The following is a 23,295-nucleotide window of genomic DNA, read 5'->3' as shown; positions in this document are numbered from 1 at the left end:
ACTGGCTTTGCAAGGTGTGCTCAGTGGGCCAGCAGTGGCGGTAGTCCCCCCGTCCCCCAACGGGCTTAGTTTAAAGCCCAGTGGAGCAGATCAGCCAGCCTGGCTGAGAAGAGCCTCCTCCCTAGGGGAGAGAGGTGGAGGCCATCTCTTCCCAGCAGCTCGCTGCCTCTCTCGCCAATTTTGTTTGCCTCTGCCCCAGCAAGGAGCTGCCTGAGGTTGGAGGCAGCAGGGGAAAGGTGATTAGAGGCAGGGCATCACATGCTCTGTGCGTGGACCTGGCAGCTACAGGCTGGTAAGAGAAAGAGAGAAAGAGGGTGTGTGCGCCTGTATGTATGTGCTCGTGTGTGTGCTCGTGTGTGTGTGTGTGTGTGTGTGTGTGTGTGTGTGTGTGTGTGTGTGTGTGTACGGGCACGCCTACTGGTGCTGGGGCTGCAGCAGGGCGGGGGAAGGGGATAAGGGGGCAGTTCTCCAGGGGCAGCAGGGAGCTGTGTGGGCAGCAGAGCTGGGGGGCAAGGGGCTGTGGGTCAGGAGTGAGGGGCACTGGTAGGGGGGCAGGTGCTGTGGGTGAGGGGTATCAGAAGGGACAGGGAGGCTACAGGTTGGGAGTGAAGGGCACCAGTATGATTTGAGGGGCAGGGTACTGTGGGTCAGGAGTGAGGGGCAGCAGCAGAGCTGGGGGGCTGTGACTTGGGAAGGAGGGGCCAGGGTAGGGCACAGGCATATAACTGCCCTCCCCCCAATCATATACCCCCTTCCGCCTGCAGATGTCCTCTTTTTTTAAACTGAAAATATGGTAACCCTAGGTATAGATCCTAAATGATTACTTGTTAATACTAAGTTCAGTTCACCTTTGCTTGCTTTCTGACCACTTAATGTAAGAGCAAAGAAGACATCCAGCACCGCTCAGCCCATCCCAGAAAGTAAGCATGGAGGTATGCAAGTGGACATCCTTTTAAGATTCTGTCAAAGGTATCTGGGGTCTAATACACCAGGCTTCAGTGATGTTGATTGTCTTTGGACTATGCCCTAAACCCTTGTGTTTCATTCTTTTAGTCACCAAGGAAAAGTGATATCAATCTGGTATGTCATGCACGTTAATCTACAATTTCTTTGTTCCATTTAATTGATCAGAACAAGTTCAAGCTGTTCTTAATGCATAGATCTGTCTATACAGAACCCCTATACTTTATATCCTGACAGCAGTGGAACAGAAAAACAACAACCAACACCAGACTGTTCAGAAGCAGTCAAGGAAGTTTCACTTCTTTATCAATGGTCAGGAATTTCATAGATTTCATAGACATCAGGGCTGGAAGGGACCTCGGAAGATCATCGAGTCCAGCCCCCCGCCCAAAGGGCAGGAAGTCAGCTGGGGTCATAGGATCCCAGCAAGATAAGCATCCAGTTTCATCTTGAAGGTGTTCAATGAAGGCGCTTGAACCACCTCTGGTGGCAGGCTGTTCCAGACCTTGGGGGCTCGGACAGTTAAGAAGTTCTTCCTTATGTCCAGCCTGAAACGATCTTGAAGTAGTTTGTGACCATTCGACCTCGTCATCCCTTGGGGCGCTCTGGTGAACAAACGTTCCCCCAGATGCTGGTGGTCACCCCGATAAACTTGTAGGTGGCCATCAGATCACCCCTGAGCCTGCGCTTTTTCAGGCTAAAGAGCCCCAGGGCTCTCAGCCTGTCATCGTAGGGTCTGCTTCCCTGACCTCTGATCATGCGCGTGGCTCTTCTCTGGACTCTCTCAAGCTTCTCCACATCCTTTTTGAATTGTGGAGCCCAAAACTGGACACAGTACTCCAGCTGCGGCCTCACTAAGGCCAAGTACAGGGGGAGAATGACGTCCCGGGATTTGCTTGAGAAGCATCTATGGATGCAAGCCAGCGTTTTGGTCACTTTACTAGCCGCAGCATCGCATTGCAGGCTCATGTTCATCTTGTGGTCAACGATGACCCCCAAGTCTCTTTCTTCTATAGTGCTAGCCAACATAGCACTGCCGAGCCTATAAGGATGCTGCGGGTTTTTTTTCCCAAGGTGGAGAACCTTGCATTTATCGGCGTTGAGCACCATCAGAATGTGCAGAACTGCACTGGCCCGCAGGGAATTGGCCAAGATGCTCATTTCTGACCCATCTGGAGCCAGCTTACACAGCATTCCAGAAAAAAGGAGTGTGGCAGAGTCTGATGTCCTTGGGGCAGAGACAGACAACCCCCCACCCAGCCAAAAAAACCCCCAAAAAACAAAAACCCCACAAAACAGCGCTTTACTGGTGCTTGCTTAAGCACAGCACCTGGTTTATTATAATCATTCTCATGGGCTGACCCATAATTTTCTGTCACTGACTTATGCCTAGAGCATTCAAAAGCAATTCTATTTCTTATTACATTTTAAAACAAATGCTCAGATAATCATAATAGCATTCAGTCAAACAGCTGTGCCTTAGTGGATATATTCAAACAAAATGTAGTTGAAGTTAGTGCATCTATACCACGCACTTGCTGTGTCATGCTACCTCTGTCATTTAAAATTTTTAAAAAGTGAATGACAAAACATATGCGGATATACATCTGAGTTTTATTTATGGGTTACCAAAGCTATCCTTTTAACTCAACTTGACACTAAGTTCACATGCATACTTTACAGCAGTTTGGGCCAACCAGACCTGCCACAGATTAGCCCAGGGCGGGCAATTATTTTGGGCGGAGGGCCTTTTACTGAGTTTTGGCAAGCCATCAAGGGCCACATGACAGGCAGCCCAGGACAGATAAATATAAATTTTTAAATTTTTTAGGGACCCCACGGGCTGGATAGAATGGCCTGGCGGGCCGCATCTGGCCCCCGGGCCGCGTTTTGTCCAACCCTGGATTAGCCCCATATCCTCCCTGCCACTGCTTGATTGGCTGCTCGGCTTTCTGCTTCCTTCTCTATCTGCCACCATGCTGCTTGTTCCCTCCCTGGTCTGGCATGGGCCACACACAAAAACCATCTGTGCCCTCTCTGCTTTGTACCACCTCTATGCATACTTTAACAGAGACTCCTGTTAAAGGAACACACATTAAGAACATAGAAATTATTGTGCCATCAAGATTAGACACATAATTTGATATCCAGTGCCTTCCTTTTCTGCATACAGCTTGTGGGCCCCACCATGATACCAATAATAAGTATAAGGGAATTCACTATGTGAATCAATGCCTAACAGTTCATACGATCAGAATTTGAACATCAGAAGACAACAACCACATCCTACATGTTTCAGTCAGAAGCAGTGGAATCTTACCGCTTCTCTAAAGTAGAGAGGCAGAAACGTCAAACTCTGGACCACCATTTCCCTTTCTAATCAGGAAAAATAATTTACTCATGCTACAAAACTGAAGCAACTTTAATGACATGGTCCTTGATTGATTTCCCAGAAATACAATAAGGAAGACTCATTTCCCAAGGGTGGATAAAGATGATCAAACAAAACCTTTCTTTTTTTTTTTTTTTGAGATGAGACAAACTCTGCCTTCAAAAGACTAATCCTTCTACAGCTGGGGCACGAGATGCTGAAAACACTGGAAGGGTTTTGGCAAGAGCCTATAGCAATCTCTTTCTCAGAAAATGTGTATTTGCAGGCAAACTATAATGCTTAAAGCATGGGTGAGTCAGAGGAAGGAAGCAGTGAAGCATATATCACACAGCACTCTCTTTGCTGTCCCATTCACTCCCATGCATCTTCTAACTCAGATCTTTGAAGAAAATAGTTCTTGTCCCCAAGGCTTTTGTGTCAGAGCCAAATACAGCCATAGAGGAAGAGGCAGCCACCATTTCTGCCCGTCAGGTTCTCCTGCAAACTAACTGTTTGCTTTACCTACAATACAGTTTCCTTGTTTGCTTCCTGAAAGTCATTTTCAAGAGCTGATCAAGAGGAGGTTCATTGCACCTAGGGAAAGGGAAGCTGCTATTGGCCTGCAAACCCCTGACTCTTCTATGTCATCAGGCTTTACTCAGAGCGTTTATTTATTTTTTGACAGATATCTACACCTTCACTTGCCACAACCTCAAAATGCCTGACAGTCCCAACACAGGAAATATCTTCCTCCTTGAAAGCCCAGTCCCCACAGATATATTTCTCTTGAGTCACATGCACACCTACATGAGACATTTACTGCTGAGCTGCCTAATTAGCTCAGCAGTAAAGTCTCAACGTCTACACATGCAGCCAACCCTATTAGACCACAGGAAACTAATCAATTCCACTGCAGGTTAGTACTTGTAAATACAAGTACTATCCTACGGAGGAGTTATTTAGTGAGCAGCACCGTACATGTAAATGCTGATGCAGCTGGCTGGGACGTGAGGGTGCTCCAGTGCAGAGGCTGTGTGCTGGCTTGCCCCCACACTGGAGCACCCTGGTGCCCCCACCAGTGCCTCTGCAGCACATTAAGCTGGGTCGGAGCGGCACCCCAGGCTTGCAGGCTGACCCCCAGGCAAGGGCTGCTCCGACCTGGCTCGATGTGCTGCGGTCCTGGGCACACATTTAAACACAGCACCCAGAAGCAACAAATTCTGGTGCAATACACAACGGAGTTTATTACTCCATGCTAATAGCACATGTAGATGCACCCACTGCTACTCATCTGGCACTTCCCATCCTCTTCTAAACTCCTAGCTGACTACATAAGCTTATTTTTCTCTTCCACCCACCCATGCAAAAGTAATAATGCAGCCCCAAATCCCTATTTTCTTCCACTCTTCCTTTCCTTAGGGCAGGCATCCAGCCTGCCAAGTGACTGTATCCAACCCAAAAAGCTGGGGTGTCAGCAGCAATTCACTGGTGCTGGGGGCAACAGGGAAGAGAAGGTGGTACCATTTGGGTCAGAAGTGGTGGTGGATGGGTCTTTTTCGACCTGGAGGGATGTGGGCAGCGGGGTCCCACAGGGCTCAGTCCTCAGGCCTGCACTATTCAACATCTTCATCAGTGACTTGGACAAGGGGGTGAAAAGCACCTTGTTCAAATTCGCAGATGACACTAAGATGTGGGGAGAAGTGGGCATGCTGGAGGAGAGAGACAGGCTGCAACTAGATCTAGACAGATTACAGGGGTGGGCGGATGAGAACAGGATGGGATTCAATACTGACAAATGCAAGGTGCTACGCCTGGGGAGGAAGAACCAGCAGCATACCTACAGGCTAGAGAACTCCCTTCTTGTCAGTGCAGAGGCAGAAAAGGATCTTGGGAGTCATTATTGATGCCAAAATGAACATGGGCCGACAGTGTGGGGACGTGGTCCAGAAGGCCAACCGCACCTTGTCATGCATCCACAGATGCATCACGAGCAGGTCCAAGGAAGTGATCCTCCCCCTCTATGCAACACTGGTCAAGCCGCAGTTGGAGTACTCCGCCCAGTTCTGGGCGCTGCACTTTAGGAGAGATGTGGCCAGCATCAAGAGGGTTCAGAGGAGGGCCACTCGCATGATCAGGGGACAACAGGGCAGGCCCTACGAGTGGAGGCTACGGGACCTGAATCTGTTCAGCCTGCACAAGAGAAGGCTGATAGGGGATCTGGTGGCCATCTACAAACTGGCCAAAGGGGACCGGCAGGCTATGGGGGAGTCCCTGTTCCCCTAAGCACTACCGGGAGCAATGAGGAACAACAGCCATAAGTTGACGGAGAGTAGATTCAGGCTAGACATCAATCCCGTTGGCCGGAGTCGTTTCTCCCCTTTACTCTTCCCTGCCAATGGCAGGGGGTCGGACTTGATGATCTGCTCATGTCCCTTCCGACCCTACCTGCCATGAAACTGTCCACCTTCAGACCTAGTTCCATTAATTTGGCCCACCACACCTAAAAGGTTACCAATCTCTACCATGGACACCTGTGAAGCACTTTACAGCAGTGTGAGCAGATTCCCCTGGATCTGCTCACACTGCTGCTCACAAAATGGCAGTGGGTGTGCTTTAACTAAACCTCGTCGCACCAGCTTTAGTTAAGTGCTCCTATCGCCATTTTTCAGTGTGGGGATGTGGATACATGTGATGCTGGAGTCTGCTGGAGCATGGTAATGACAAAGTTCCAGCAGACTCGATTAATCGATTAATCGAGTCTGCTCTGACGTGCTGTAATTACAGCACGTCAGAGCAGCCTCTGTGCATGTGTACAGGCGCCCTTACTGTCCAACATGGCTGCTTCTTACCCTGCATTAACACACAGAAAGGATACTGGCTCTGGATCCAGTGTGGCAATACAGATCTCTTTTTGTGTACAAAATAGGCAAAAAGTGAGTCTATATGCTGGCCTCTGGCACCCTCTACTGGCAAAATTTAACCTGCTTTTGTCATTCAAACAAACCCAACCAACAACCATTAACAGTAAGTACAGGTTACTTAGGATGGATGTGCCATTTCCACTAATCTGCCCACCCCCTCCTTTTGCTTGTGAACACCTGCACAGGAGCAAGTTGCTCTCTTCTAAATATGTGCCCTATGTCTTTGATAAATTGACACGAATGGCAGATACCCCTGCCACTCTTGATAGCTCAGTCTATAGAATAACCACCTTCCATAAAATAAATCTATTCTATGCTCTTTCAGATCTCATTCTTCCTTAGTAGTACCAAATGCCTTTTTTATTTTTTTTATTTCCCATCACTCATACCCCCAAAAAAAGCCTTGCAGAATCCTACTCTGTCTCACAATATCTTTTTAAAAAGTGTGCATCAAGCTGATGACTTATAGTTCAGTACTAAATTTGAGAACACAGAGTATAATAAGGCATAACACACACAACTCAGACAGTGAACAACAAAAGGATCCAATGTGTACAACCATGAACGACTTGTGCCTCCGGTGGCTGGGGGGTACACAGCGGTGGTGGGAGCAGCGGGAGCATGGCGGCGGTGAGCGGGGTGCTCCCACGGATGCCACTGGCACTGTCAGCGGTGGCAGGGGTGGGGGGTGGCGAGCACTAACCAATGGTCGGTGACAACACACAGCAGGGATTTCAGACCGCCCACAGATGCTGCCGACGGTCCCTGCGGCGGGGTGGCAAGTGACAACTGCCCACAGACGCCACCAACAGTGTCAGCAGCGCCTTTTTGTAGCTGGTGCACTGCCATGCTCAGGGGGTGCATGTGCACCTGCATGCACCCCCTACATGTCACCCCTGTGTACAACCAGAAATGCTCACTGTGAAGGTACAATAACGGAGCACTCTGCAAAAAGCAAATATTAAAACCAAGTACTTCTGCTGGAACCAAATCACTGATGCACTACTTGCATATTATATTGTACCCACTAACAAAGGGAAAGATACTAGTTTATTTGTGTGTAACTAATGAAAAAGAAACACAAGCTGCTGGAATCTGACAACTTTGGAAGGTTTGGGGTTTCTGCCCTTACTATGTTGCTATTTTTTTATATTTTCTTTCAGGAAATTTTTCTATTATTGTACATATTGGTGAGGAGGGGGAGGAAGACTAGTACAGCCCACTGTTTATCAACTGACATGCACAAAGAAGTCAGAAGGCAATTTGCAGGCTTAAGAAATATTTTTTGTTTGAAATGCTATTTGGAACATACAAACAAAGCCATAGCCCTGAGTTCAAAGTCAAATTGTATCACATCTAGTAAAGGCTCTGCACCTCAGTAGGACTAACCCCATGCTAAATGTTTAACCCTGTCTGATATTAAACAAACAAAAAAAAAGCACTGGACAGAAACTACATATACAAAACTGTAGCCTAAATAACAATGTTCAGCAATTTCTCAGCAAAGGAAAATAAGGAGCCATAGTGGAAAAACCTTTTCAACCTTCATTGTAATACACCAGAGAAAGTATTCAAAACAACTGTAACATATACAATATAAAAAGAAAACAATTTTAAGACAACCAAGAGCCAAGTAACCAAGCTGTTTTTAATAGTAAGATGTATATCCCTCTTTAATATTGGATACAGGCCTAGATTTCTTTAAATGCTTACAATTCAGCATCTTTGGAGTTCCTTTTTATATTTCACTTTTCTCTACGGTTTCCATTTCTAGAACAGGCTTTTAATAATACTGTCAGCAGAAATACTGGGTACTCCAAATGTGATCTCACTACTTCTTAAAATAGTGCCAAAATAATTTTATTTTGACTCTCATAGCATCCTTATGTTTGCTCTCGCGCGTTTTGATTGCAAGTTCAGGCACAAGCACTAGAACAATGGTACCGGCCCAGGGTTTTACCGACTGTCAGCATTCAGCTCAATATTTCATAGCAAAAAATAATGAAATAAATATGTTTGATGATTTTCTTTCAGGTTTCTGGTGAAGCCTCATTTATCTTACAAAAACCCAATTTCTCTGAAAGTTATTCTTAACTGAATACCTTTCTCTTATATATTGACTTGGGTAGTTTGGCATTAGTGAATTCCTAACACAAAGATGGTAAGAGAGCATGAAATGAGTTAAGCTCACTTATCTTTAATTGATTTCAGTGAGATCTGGATTCTCCTCACCTCATATGATCAGCTCCAAAACGAGTAAGTGTAGTGTACTGGCTTGAGTCCACAGTTTTGAAGGCAGAGCTAGACTGGAGAGGAATCTTAAGAAAAATCACAACACTAACCAGCAGCACAGCTACACCAGCAACTTCCCCCTCACACCAGACAAGCTTCACAGGCAAATACTTATGGCTGGTATAGTTTATGTCTTTCAGGGAAATGATTTATATAGTTGGCAAAAGAGCTCCTGTTGCCAGCAGAAGTGGTGTCTCTGCCATACAGCTGTAGCTATAGCAGTATGGCTAGAACAGGCGTTGCATTTGTCCTGGGACCAGTTGTGCCTGTGTTTGTTCCAAAACAAAAAAAAGTCACAGGACTGGCATGTACACATATCACCTTTTCAATCGGGGTTTAAGAAGACGCTGAATGCACTGCTGCTTTTCTGCCATTGATCCAATGATGCTATCCCAGGACAACCATTCAGGTGCACTTTGCAGATGCCTTGGGACAAACTGTCAGCGCTCCTTATCCACTTCATAGGGTTTGTCCTGGGACAACGGACATGCCCCTTGCCTTTGCTTGCTCTGTAGATGCCTGTGTTCTCTGGACTCTTCTCAGGTGGGACTTGAACATGCACCTCACCAAGGGCAGGGCTGCTACAGGTACCCACCAGGAAGCATGGCAGCTAAAATGGGTATGTAGACTCACTACTACCTGATGTTCAAAAAGAGACATTCTGGCTGCATGCTGCCATTTAAACAGAGAGGTTACATACAGCTAAGCTATCCCTAGGGTAGTGGACAGCACACAGATACAAAGTCAGGCCAATCCCAATGTAAAGCAATGCAGTGTGGAATAGAAGTGGAAGGGCAGACCGAAACAATGCATGCATATACACGAATCTTAAAGCAAACAGGTTCACTGTGAAATGGAACTCTTCTTGTTCCAATGGGAACTACATACCAAAACTGAAAATACCAAATAATTTGAATTATAAACAGACTGGTTGTAAACAAAGAGCATTTTAAAGTGAATTAAGTGCAGGTGCTCTGATCTAACTTTCCCAGGGCTCACATCCTTCAAGGACATTTCTGTTGTGCCTCAGAGCGTCCAGGAGCAGAAGGAGAATCAAAGGCAGCATGCTGGAAAGAGAAAGCTACAACTTCCTAAAACACAGTAAATCTCCTCTAATGCTCTTGCCATCCACAAAGTATGGCTGAACTGAAATGATACCCTTCTTCAAAGCTGAGGGTGGTGAACTTGACAATACTAAAACTGAAGAGAGACCTGATTATCGCTAGTATATAAGCCTGGCGAAAGCAACTGCACTGGTGACATCAATGGATCTAAATCTCTTTAAGGGTCTCTTTACAACCTCACAGAGTCTACCAACTAGCAGAGGCTAGAAATAGAGTGATAAAGAACTGGGCAAGCTTTTTTAACTCACATCAGAAACCCTCACACTTCCACAGTGTTGGGGGAAAACTCTCACTGATAAGGTAATTATTTAAGAGCCATTGACCAATTAGGGAAACAGAACAACTTCTACAAACTGCTGCTCTGCCTCAGTTACAGTAAAGTAGCAAGTGCTCAGCCATTTGAAAAAGCAACATTGAGAAAATAAACGATATTTAAAACAGAGGCTCTTCTGACCTACGCTTAATCAATGCTTTAAACTTTATCGCTGCTTCCCTCCCACTCCCCCCAGCAACACTCAATGGGTAGAGGTATTGTCTTCCACAGTCAGGGTGAGTAAGGACGCTGAAGCATGGCACAACTCAGTTGCTCTGTAAACTCCAGCAAACAAAGAGGCAGCTTACAAACGCTAGGATTAATAATGAGGAAAGAAAGCTGCAACTTCTAACCAACGTGGGGCACTTAATCTTGAAATGCAACACTGGAGGCAAGTTAAAAATTCTTCATTCACACCATCTCTGACCATGTTCAAACCTAGTACAGTATTTAAACAGACATCATCTTATGGCAATTAGTTGAATGGTATTCAATTTGTGGTGACAAACCGCAAAAATGACAAACACTCAAGAAAATACATTAAGGTGGTACAAAACTAATAATAGTAATAATAACCACAATTCCCTAGTTGAATGCCAGAAATCATAATGCATACAACATAAAAGCTGACTTTCATGAAAAATCCAACATTCATATCTGCTCCCAAACTATTTCATGCAGCATATTTGTAGTGTTATTTTAGCCAATACTAGTATGCTAATGAAGATATGCCCAACAGATGGCAATATACATGCAAACATTTATTATAAAACACCTATTTACAGTTCTGTTGCCTTCATATGCACATTAAAATGCTTTCAGATGTCAGTTCTGAATACAGGATTTTTTTTGTCTTCCCTGATATTGAGAAGCTATGGATGAGAATCAATGATACTAATACCACAATTTCAAAGAGTGATTTTTATTCATACATTTAGCAAGTAACAAGCAGACTTTGAGAATAAACCAAAGTTTGAAAATACTTGCCCAACACTGTGTAATCAAGAGGCCACATGGTGCCTGTCTGTTTTGAACCAGGCTTTCTGAGGTCTTTGAGTAAATTCAGAAAAAAGTCTAAGTGGGAAAATGTATTTCTTCTAAGCCAAGTTCATTTTATACCGAGAGTCCTTTGGACTCACCACACTAACCTAGATGTAACTGAAAATCAGTGATCCGGGTTTTCCATTTCCCATGGAAAAAAATGCAGATTTTCCCTTTTACCCAAGAAAAACGTAGATTTTCATTTTAATGGAGAAACACGTAGATTTTGCTCTACGGCCCGGGTTTCTGGCCCCATAGCCTTGGCAGCTGGTGGCCCCCTCTGGCAGGGCTGCGGGGGGCAGGGGGCTGTGGGTGGGGAGTGAGGGACACCAGCAGGGCCAGGGACCTGTGGCTTGGAAGTAAGGAGCCTGGACCTGCATCCTGGTGAGCAAAGGAGGCAGGGGGACCGCTGATTTTCCATAATAAAACACACAAAATCAAATACCAAAATGTATAGGTATTTAGAATTTATTTTATTTTAGTGATTCAAGTACTGGTAGGCTTCCAAACTGCTTATCAGAAAATTTTTTATTTTTTTTTTAATCAGGGAAAACCAGGATCCCTGCTGACAATGCACATATCACTTCTGAGTTTGGCCCATTTCATTTACCCGTTAATACAAGTAAGTGACTCTCAAGCTAGTATCAGACAGAGAAAAAAGCAGTTTGAAACACAGCCATGAGGAGCTAAAAGGAGAAAAGGTGTTAGAATCACTCCATATTTTATTTGACACCTTCTCCTCACACTCGGACATATCCAGAGGAGGCTCCTATGCTAATAGGTGAGGGAGTGTATGCTCATGAAGTCATTCAATTAATGCCACTAAATTAATTCCCTTGGAACTTCTGGTGCTCTGTGCCCAACAGCTGAGAGTAGGTAGTCAGTCTAGATTGAGACCAGGAGGGCAACCACCTCTAAGTTTAAAGCCAGCAACTAAATCAAGATTTCATTTGCATTTAGGATAGTGGAGTTCTGGTTCTCCCATGCCCTAAGAAAACACTACACTTTGTATATATATGACAACAGCAAGGCCAGAGCCTGCCTACGGAGTGCATGAAACCAACTGGGGGAGAGGAGGGGGGCCGTGACCAAAGAGATGCAACACAGAAAGATGGCACACTTATGACACAGTTTGGTAACTGGCAGCAGGAAAGACCAAAAAAAGGACATATCTTGCCCACTCTTGTAATTGTCTGTTATCTGTGAGGAAGAGAGGCAGGGGCAGATAACCGCCTCATAACCCTATAGCCAGTGGGGGTTGAGAGTGGATTTGCTAACCGCCTCATAACCCTATAGCCAGTGGGGGGTGAGAGTGGATCTGAAGGCATTGATGGTGCTATCTCATTGTTTAGGCTGCAGTTCTCATTTGGTGTTGTCGAGTATTATTGTTGATCATGGTTACTATCTTTCAGAGTTGGAACAGTTATGAAAGCGTCCCTGGGAGAGAGGAAAGAGAAAACACTGCTGTAGAGAACTCTCCTACTGTACACCGCTCTAAAACACAGATGCCTTCAGAGCCTAACGTGTTGTCATCTTTTTATCAACCCCTGAGTAATCAAACAAGCCTTCTGTCAAAGGGGCAGTCCTTGTTTGTGTGACTTGTGTCCTGCAAGTATAATGGGATAATCTGCCTTTCCCCAGTTCCTCTAAACAGCTGTGTGATGCACTCTGCCCTGGAAGGAAGCCTCCGCTCATCTGTCACTCTTCTCTATCCAGCAGATAGCTGCTGCTCCACGCAGCATCAGAAGCCAAGCTGAAGACAATAACAGGCACAACAGCAATCAATCTGCTACCAAGCCACTACAGAGTTCCCCAGTCTTTGAGGAGCTGAAAGAACAATTAACGAGAAAGAAGATGCAATTCCTGGATAGGGATGACAATGAAGACTACATTCATCTACAAACTGCAAGGGAGGATGCTGAAATATCAGGCTTTCTAGTACAGTCTTTTCACTTTAGTATCAAAGGAGACAGAAAGAAGTTTTGAATGATAAATCCAAAGGCCCTGATAAAATGGCATCAGGCTCATGGGTATCTGCATGGTTGTCTGTTCCAGCACAGTGGGTCGTTAGCCAATTGTTAACGAGATTTATTCAGCCATATTTAAAAAATTATCTCCAGTTTTGAGTTAAATTCCTCAGATCTGTTTTTTCATGGCACTAATCACACACCATTCCAACAGACTTCAACAAGTGCTAGGGTACCCAAGCACATTTGAAAAAAGGCACTCTGCCATTAATATCAGTCATCCATAATTATATGGTCTCAGCCCCCTTCTTTATTTTACCTAAGCATTTACACTCTTCAAGAAATGCAGCCACATCCCATAAAACACAGGTTACTTGGCCTCGTTCCTCTAAGTGTACCCAAAGAGAACAGAAAACAAACCTGTTATAAAGGTGCCATTATTTCAACCAGGTATATCAAGAAGTTATAACAGTAAATTTTACCCTTGTGCTTAGACATTGTATCACAAGAGGCAACAGCTGCATTGGAGACGGTGGTAAAATTTGTGCAATTGTTGTTTTCACACATTTTTAAAACTGCAGCCATTCCTCTGGCATCCAGATGTCATCAAATACTTAACACAACATAACTGTAATTTCCCAGTAAGAAACCTAGTTACACAGTAAAACAGAGCACACCTGTACTGTGCAAAAAGTGGCTACTTGCAAGGAACCGTAGCAAACAACTGTGGAAAACCCTGCTACCCATGAAGGAAATATACATTTCTTCCTAATCCCCTTTGGTGGTTGGTTTATGCCCAGAAACATTAAATTTTCTATCCTTTATATCACCCCTGAAAAATTTTACCCACCTGGTGAAAAGTAATGGGTTTTGTTGCACATTCTTTTATGGTCAGGTGAGCAAAATATGTACTTTCTATTACAGCTTCATAGTTGGTAGGGTCGGAAGGGACCTGAGCAGATCATCAAGTCCGACCCCCTGCCATGGACGTTTCATAGTTGGTAGGGTCAGAAAGGACCTAAGCAGATCATCTAGTCTGATCCCCTGCCATGGGCAGGAAAGGATGCTGGGGTCAAATGACCCCAGCCAGGTGGCTGTCTAGCCTCCTTTTGAAGACCCCCAGGGTAGAAGCGAGCACCACTTCCCTTGGAAGTTGGTTCCAGATCCTAACTGCCCTGACTGTGAAGTAGCGCCTCCTGATGTCTAGCCTGAATCTACCCTCTGTCAGCTTGTGGCTGTTATTCCTTGTTACTCCGGGTAGTGCACGGCGGAGCAGGGACTCTCCCATTGCCTGCTGGTCCCCCTTGGCCAGTCTGTAGACTGCCACCGCATCCCCTCTCAGCCTCCTCTTGTGGAGGCTGAACAGGTTCAGGTCCCGTAGCCTCTGCTCGTAGGGCCTGCCCTGTTGCCCCCGATCATGCGAGTGGCCCTACTCTGAACCCTCTCAATGCTGTCCACATCCCTCCTGAGGTGCGGCGCCCAGAACTGGATGGAGTACTCCAACTGCGGCCTGACCAGTGTCGCATAGAGGGGGAGGATCACTTCCTTGGACCTGCTCGTGATGCATCCGTGGATCCGTGACAAGGTGCAGTTGGCCTTCCTGACCACTTCCCCACACTGTCGGCCCATGTTCATTTTGGCATCAGTAATGACTCCAAGATCCTTTTCTGCCTCTGTGCTGATGAGAAGGGAGTTCCCCAGCCTGTAGGTGTGCTGCTGGTTCTTCCTCCCCAGGTGCAGTACCTTGCACTTGTCAGTGTTGAATCCCATCCTCTTCTCATCTGCCCACCCCTGTAACCTGTCTAGATCTAGTTGCAGCTTGTCCCTCTCCTCCAGTGTGCCCACTTCTCCCCACATCTTAGTGTCATCTGCGAATTTGAACAAGGTGCTTTTCACCCCCTCGTCCAAGTCACTGATGAAGATGTTGAATAGTGCAGGCCTGAGGACTGAGCCCTGGGGGACCCCACTGCCCACATCCCTCCAGGTCGAAAAACATCCGTCCACCACCACCCTCTGGGTGCAGCCCTCCAGCCAATTTGCAACCCATCTGACTGCGCAGGCATCGATGCCACAGTCACCTAGTTTTTTAATGAGAATGGGGTGAGAGACGGTGTCAAAGGTCTTCCTAAGGTCCAGAAAAACTACGTCCACCGCGACACCTGCATCCAAGGATTTTGTGACCTGGTTGTAGAAGGTCATCAGGTTGGTCTGACAGGACCTGACTCGAATGAACCCATGTTGGTTGCCCCGAAGCATGATCCCCCCCTGCTGGTCCCTCGCAGATGTGCTCCTGGATAATTTTCAAGGAGCTACCCCAGGACCGAGGTAAGACTAATGGGCCTGTAGTTTCCTGGGTACTCCTTCCTCCCTTTTTTGAAAATGGGGACCACACTGGCCCTTTTCCAGTCCTCTGGCACCTCACCAGAGCACCATGAATGCTCCTAAAGCTGTGCCAGGGGTCCCTCAATAACCTCTGCTAGTTCCCTCAGCACTCTGGGGTGAAGATCGTCAGGACCTGCTGATCTGAAATGTCTAGTCCCACCACAAGTTCCCTGACTAGGTCCTCACTGTCATTACTATAAAGAGTAAGTTTTAAGAATGATGTTATTAAAGAAAGGTTATTATTAATTCTTTTTATAACAGTGGTTCCTAGAGGTTGTATTGTTCAGGGCACTGTATATAGACACATGAGATGGTCTGTCTTGTCTGTTTAGATTTTAAGCATTTTGGGGCAAGAAATGAGTGGGAGAGGAAACAGATTGCCCAGCAAACTTGCCCAGTATTACACAGAAGGGATGAGTAGGACCTGAATATAGGTGTCCTGACACCCCATCCAGTGCTCCCAGATCAAAGTGAACAGTCACTAAAACCCAGAAATTAACTGCTTAAAACTGAGCAACTGTATGTGCCCTCTGGCTCCAAACTGTCACACTAAGGCCTGTCTTGAAAATTATTCAGATTAAGAGAGGGCTTGAATTTAAGGCACAAAGCTATTATTGAATAACCCTATATGGAGACACATTTAATCTGGAATAAGTATGCTTTGCTTTTATCTAATGTAATTTGTTCTCAAACCAGATTAAATTAAAGTGGAATAGGGTAATCTTATTGCATACTATGAATAGCCACATATGGAGTTATTCAGGAACACCCATTCCAGAGTAGGTATTCTGGAATATATATTCTGGTAGCAATCAGTGTTTAGACAAGCCCTAGTACAAAAGTCATTAAAGCCCATTACAAAGCGATGCATTTTCCTAGCAAGAGATAGGCATTGTTTGTCTCTCTTTTAGAGGAAATATATCCGCAAACCCAACCTCAAGGCACGGTTATTTCAAATAAAACAAAAGCCAAAAGGTCCACACTCTCTTGTCTTTAACTTTTATCCATATGTCACATACCGAATTTGAAGGAGTAACTTTAAAGAAGGTGATATGCCTCTGGAGGGCTTGTTTACACAGAATTATTCCTGATTAACTCTAGGCATGAACACTTAATCCAGAATAAGTAACTTGGTCATGAATAAATTAATCCGCTAAAGACACTCATACTCTCACTAAAAGGGTAGTAAAGGACTGGTACAGGTTACGTTGTGGAATTCTCAGTCGTTGGAGGTTTTTAAGACCTGGCTAGACAAAGCATTGGCAGGACTAATATAGTTGGGGATGGTCCTGCTTTGAGCAGGGGGGTGGACTAAATGACCTCCTGAGGTCCCTTCCAACCCTCATTTTCTATGGTTCTGGAATAAGAGTGTCCACACATGGAGTCAATAAGGGATTGTTATGAGGAATAACCACATATATAGACAAGCCTGCATAACAGAAATTGCTGTAGAAGAGGTACTATTTTCCCCATCACAGAAATCATAGAACTAAAGCTAAGAAACCTACACACTAAGGGTGCAAAGTGTCAAGATTTACCTCTGTGGACTTCATACTGTTTTGCTGATATAACACAGCCTACATCCTTCTTCAATGAATCTCATGAAAATTTGGATTTGGGTTCCTCTTACAGAAAGGATCAACTGCCTTCCAGCTGTCTCAGTTCAGTTACTGATGTTTTTCACATGCAGCAACAGTAATGGAAACAGCTATTAGTTTTCAGAGTTGACAGTGTCTTGCATGAACATTTCGGTTTTTCCATTGCAGTAGACCAAAATCAAAATGTAAACAACAGGCAAGGTTAAGAAATTGAGGCATACAAATATTTGGAATATGTAAGTCTCAAACTCAGTGCTCTAAAGCCCAAATGACCACACTTCCAAAAACATCCATAATTAGTGCAATACTTACCTCTAGAGTGCTGGAGAGCAAGAGCCTGGAATTTAAAGCTGGATGAACAGCCCTAGTTTGAATCCCAGGCTCTCATTCCCCAACACTCTTGAGATAGGAACTGAGCAGAATCTGCATATTCTTTCCTGAAAGCTAACCTCTGATCACCACTCGCTGGCTGTACATGAACTGCATCAAGAGGCTCAGTGACGGTGGCTCATGGCTTTACAGAACCAGTTAATGACCACACCAATTTCATCTGAAACCAGAAGACACATCATATCCTACATCTGCAAGTTTGTTTAGAGTGAAAGACCTGATATTTGTGTATGTGAAGTAAACAGACAATGAAGGGAAGGGTAAATAGGCACTTGAAGGCTTGACCAAAAAAACCCCTTCGATCACAAAACAAGTGAGCTGTGAGGGAGAGAGCTTTCAGAAGGCAGGGTAGATTTGACCTTTACAGACTGCTTAAATCAGTCAGAGATGCATAAGCTTTCATAAGCAGCAATTTACTACAGCTTACTGTCAGCCCCTTCCTAGCAGCTGATAAAGTCATTTGCTGCTTATGAAAGTTTAAGCATCTCTGATTTAGTTAGTCATGTTAATCCAAAGTCAGGCAGAAGGCAGGCTAGATGTGCACCTTATAGACTAACTACTTCTCTCTATTTATAGAGCTTGTAGCCACCATACTACCAGCAGATCAAAAGGCCTAATGTTGATGTGTATGTGGGGAAATAAACTGCTAGTCCAGGGAAACATACTACCAGTGTTAGAACTAGTAGGCACTAGGCACTTGGGTAAAATCAAAACCAAATTGGTTTAGCTGCTCTTGGTTAGCTTCAAACTTAAACACAGCCCAGCTTCCCTGTGCTTTACCAGGACATACCCACACCTATTTCATCTTAACAGGCTAGTAGTCATACTTTGCAGACTGACCTTCTGAAAATCTAGAGCAGCGCTGTCCAACTGGTGGCCGACAGACAGCATGCAGGCCACAAGGGGCTTAGTCTGCAGCCCCCCTGGCTCCCTTTGGCCACTGCTCCCCTCCTTTCTGATGCAGCACAGCTGTGGGCTCCAGGGCCCCCCTCCCTTCTCTAGCTGTCACTTCCTGCCCCCACCCCAAGGGGGCACGGCAGGGCATGGTGGTGCAGCTCATGGGGGAGGAAAGGAGGGACCATGGCCCCCAGCTGCTAGGTGGACAGCCCTGATCTAAAGCACTAACCTTGTGGGTAAGGTAATAGAGTGAAACAACTCTATGCTATTAACACTCCTCTGATATACCAAGAAAAATTAATCAAAACTACTCAAGCTGTCCTGTACTAAGTCTGCTTCTAGCACGGATCCAAACTGCTGACTGTCTCTTCAAGGGACAACCTGATTCATGTCATTTCAGGAGAACCTTGTGAGCCATTACTTCTATACAGAGACGCTTGTCTGACTAGAGCATGGCACAGATGTGCCATTTACAGAAGATAAATGAAATCCAGGAGGAAGTGTGCACAGTAAAAAAAGTGTGCATTTCCCCTTCCACCTGGTCTTGGGCTGCTTCAGGAAAAATTGCAAAAGCATTGTAAAATGTTTTTGTTTTAGAGTATCACCAAGAGAGACATTACAAAGCCATGCTTGAATTAGCAAATGCTCCTCATCTCAAGCCAAGTTAAACTCAGCAAGTGTAAAGAAGACATCCCAATAGAAATCTATCAAAGAAAAGCCAAGATGATGTGATCTTAATGTAATTACAAAAATGTCCATACTTGTAACAAAGCAGCTAACAAATTAGCCTTAAGGTTTTTTCCTGCTTTCTCCATTTTCTGTTTTTTCCTTGCCTTCTTCACGCCCCCTCCCCAATCGCACCACCACAGCCAAGTTTTAAACAATACACATGGAAAAGCAGCTTTCAGTCTGTTCCTGGAATAGCTAAGTTAATGAGGCCACATGGCATCCCAGGGCACTCTGGAGGGAAGGGTTCAAAATGCTTATTAGTGCAAGCTGTACTGCTTTAAAAAATGTAAAAAATTAAAAAACTGGCTAGTGTGTGTCAGCTTTTCTCTCCTGCTTCCCAAAGAAAAAGGGCATGCAGATTTCTGACCCATATTACATAAAGAATGAAGCAGTTATGGAAAGAGAGAAAGATCTATTTTCTCTCCAAATATAAAATATAGAAGATACATTTTATCTTCATTTTTGCACATTTTCCCTCTGTACAAAAATGACGTTTATTTCCTCCCTATGGGGACTTTTTACCATCTTGTACCATCTATACTTTTCCCAGAGCCTGACGAAGGGATTTTGATCCCGAAAGCTTGCAGAAAAAGACAATTTTCTTGCGATTTCCCAGTTGATCGAATAAAAGGTATCACTTTGGAACCAAGAGTTCTAGGTTTTTGTACGTGCTCTCAAAATATGATGAATAGATAAACACATATATTTTGCAAGTGTCAGCAGTGGCAAAAACAAGTACCTAGTTTTCTGCCCTATATTGTTCAGATGGCAAGAGATCAAAGTTCATGTGACATTACAACACATTGTGAACACACTTGACTGTACCCAAAGCTCATCTGTTAAAGTGCTTTCGGGCCTTGTTAGTCCCATTTTAGATGGCAGACTGAATATGGTCTACAGGACTCCTACTTGTATCTATGAGCTTGTAAGACGTTAGCATGCCAGGGGTGTACAGCAGGGGAGCCACAAGGGGCCTGATCCTTGAGATAATGCAGCCTCAGCCCCTTCCCTGCCACCCGCCTTGAGGTGCACGTGCCAAGCAAAATGCCTTTGCACGCCACACTTTGGCGTCTGTGCCTGGGATTACCTACCCCTGATGTAGTCTTTAAAATAGTGGCAGCACTGTTTTTACAGGACTCCTACAAAGTGCTGTAGCAGGGCAAAATACAATAATTTCCTTTCACATATGAATATCTTGCTAAGCTGGTAGCAAATGAAGCAGAGGTAGGTAGATGTCTAAGGCTTTAGCCTCTTTCTGATAAAAACCTTATAACTTTTTCAGATGAATCTTCTGGAGAAGATCCTCATCTTGAAGAGCATGTGGGCTTGGGGAAAACTCTACCAAGAGAAATGGCTCAGCATCACCCTGAAAAGGAATCCAGAAGTTGGAATCACACCTGATCTGGCAGAAAGCACCAGAAGCTGCAGTAGTCACTCACTGAATCAGGGGACGTTGCTGTCTGTCATCACCATGTCGAGGGCGAAATCATGCTAATTACGCTAATGAGGGGTGTTAGTCTTCGCTCAAATCTCCTCTAAGAGAACGTGGACTCGTGGAGCTGCTCTTGGCAAGGCGTTTGCCCACAGCTAGGCAAAGAAAAGAAAAATCTTACTTGCCTGGGATACTGCTGCTGCTACTGCTTCTATAGCAGCATCAGTTCAGGCCACAGCAACCCAATCGCCAGGCTCCTGGGAGTCAATCCTGATGCCCTATTCGCTCCCCTCCTCAAAGCCCCACATAGTGGGCGGAAGGCTATGCCTGCCCTAGCAAAGGCATCCCAGTGGGGATGGAGGAAATCCCATTCTGTTTGCCCTTCTCATCCCCCAATTCCCAGATACAGTGCTTGGTGCAGCCTGGCACTGCCCAGATCCTGTGGCCAGGGTGGAGCAGCACAGGGCTGCCAGTGCTGCGGCAGTCTCCCAGCAGAGGCGTTTCTAGCACCTCCTCACAGTCAGTGCCGGAGGCTGGAGTTCCCTTGGTCCTGCCCTAGTTACACGCTGGGGGCTGGTATAATGAATTGCATTTGCCTGCCCTTCATTTTGAAAGTGTTACTGATAGGCAAAGTTTTGAACCACCACATCACACCTGACTTTGTGACCGCCCAAAGTATAATCTGATTTAACATAACTCAGCATTAAGTGTATACAAAAGAGACAAATGTCACTGTCCTAAAAATACTATTGAACTGTGTAACCTTCACGTTCCAGGCCTGTTCTCCTGTAGGTTCACAATGTCCTTATTGCAACATTTTTAATTTGGTGAATGCAAAGTTCATTTGAAAGCAAAAACAATGGGTCAAGGCATTCATTTCATATGGAGGCATAGACAGCTGCAACACACTCATCTCAGAAATTCAGTACTTTACTTCCTCTTCTTTACTTCAAAACTTCAGTTCATGCAATTCCCTGATAAAGTATCATCATTTACTGATTACTATAATATGCTAAAACTGCATGTTATTTATGATTACCATCAAAGACTTGCTGAAATTGCTATATAAAAAAGGGGATAATTTTCAGCAAATAAATGCAAACACAAAAAGGTTCATCTCCAGAGTCTTATTTTCTAACAAAAATTCTGCAGGTTCCCTCTTAGAAAAGTCAAATTTTAACTCTAAAAGGATTTTGCTACTAGACAGTAGCTAATCAAGAGTTCAAGTTCGTGTGAACACTATTTAACACCCCCCTGCTTTTATTAAGGGATTGTAGCTGGATTATATCCCTAGACCCTTCATGCATCCCACTGCATCACCCATTTGTAGTAATATAAAGACAGGGCAGACAGGATTCCAACAACATCTGCAAGTTATTTTCCTCCCCAAAAGCAATCAGCTATCCAGTTGATGAGTCTGCAGTGCTATATTGAAGATGAATGCCCACTGATGTAAGAAGATGACTGATTAAGCAGAGAAGTCACTCTATACCCAGTCTGGCAAGTGTTCTCTGGCACGCTGCTAGACCCTTTTAACATAAAAGCAGGCAAGCATATTGAACAAGTGGAAAATTAGAACTAGAATCAATTAATAGTTAAAATCAATAATCTGGCAGGGTATTTAAAAATAAAAAAACAAACAAACATTCTCATCAGCTCCTTCTGATGTGTCCAGACCAGGGGTAGGCAAAACACAGCCTGTGGGCCACATCTGGCCCACCAGGCACTTTCAGCCCACAGTGCCCACCAACAAATTGTACCCCACCCAGCCCTTCCACCCATGAGAATGGGAGCAAGGCACCCAGGTGTACACCCCCCCACCCCTCCGCAACATACCCTATTGTGCCTCGCTCCCACCTTGGTGGGCAGAAGGGCCCAGCTAGCAGGCAGCTTCTGGGAGAGGCCACTGCCACTGCAGCTGCAGCCTCCGGGAACCTGCTCCACTTTCCTGGTCTCGCTGCTGGCTCCAGGCAGCTAGTAGGGAAGCGGCAGGGGTAGAGGCCAAGCTGCAGCGGGGCAGGAACACAGAACGTGGGGCTGGAGCTGACACCAAAACAGACCCCATGCCCAGGGGGCAGCAGCAGCGCAGAGCTCATGTGGGCAGTGTGTGGGTGTAAGGGAGGGTGGAGGGTGTGAGGACCCACCAGACACTCCCCCATGGTACACAGCCCTGGCAGGTGGCGGCAGCAGCAGCAGCAGCAGGTGCAGCACTAGTGCCCAGCGGGGTGCAGCTCTAGTCAGGGCTGCACATCACAGCAAGGGGCGCAGCCTCCACCAGGCAGTCTCTATTGCCAGTGCTCCGTGCCACGCATGTGCAGCCCCTGCACTTGCGCAGCATGGGAGGGAAGCCCCAGGCACCTTCACCTGGGAGGCAAGAAAGGCAGTTGGCTCCAGCGTGTGGGGCTTTCCTCCTGTGCCATGGGAAGGCGGGGGTTACGCATGCGTGGTGGGGAGCGCCGGTGATAGAGACTGCCCAGTGGAGGCTGCGCTCCTCACTGCAATGTGCAGCACTGGCAGGAGCTGCACCCTGCCGGGCACCAGCAGCTGCGCTGGGCACCAGTGCCCTGAGTGCCCCTGCCTGCTGCTGCTGCACCATGGCATACCTGCAGTGGGAGAGGGGGGTCCCCACATCTCCCCACCCTCCCTCAAACCCCACACACCTACACCCTGTCCCCACAACCCCATGTACACAACCCCCCAACATACCCTATGTCCCCCACACCCCCCCACAAAGCCCCACACTCCCCAACCATACCCCCTCCACAATATACAAGACTAAGTATTTATTTTTGAGATATTATGCAATGATCTCTATATACAGTACACAAATGCAAATCATGACAATTTTTTTTGTAATAAAATTAAAATATGTTAT

At 45.6% G+C, this 23,295-nt stretch overlaps 1 protein-coding gene across 1 annotated transcript in view; it reads right to left on the bottom strand.

Annotated features, from left to right (window-relative positions):
- Positions 1 to 23,295, bottom strand: part of EXD3 (exonuclease 3'-5' domain containing 3) — a 459,528-nt gene that overhangs the window by 367,518 nt on the left and 68,715 nt on the right. The window contains exon 3 of the mRNA XM_025203011.1: positions 20,255 to 20,354. The gene's annotated coding sequence lies outside the window, so the exon portion shown is untranslated. The remainder of the gene's footprint in view (positions 1 to 20,254; positions 20,355 to 23,295) is intronic.

This window comes from Alligator sinensis, unplaced genomic scaffold (assembly GCF_000455745.1).
Source record: "Alligator sinensis unplaced genomic scaffold, ASM45574v1 scaffold235_1, whole genome shotgun sequence".
NCBI lineage: Eukaryota > Metazoa > Chordata > Crocodylia > Alligatoridae > Alligator > Alligator sinensis.
This window is presented reverse-complemented; position numbering and strand designations above follow the sequence as displayed.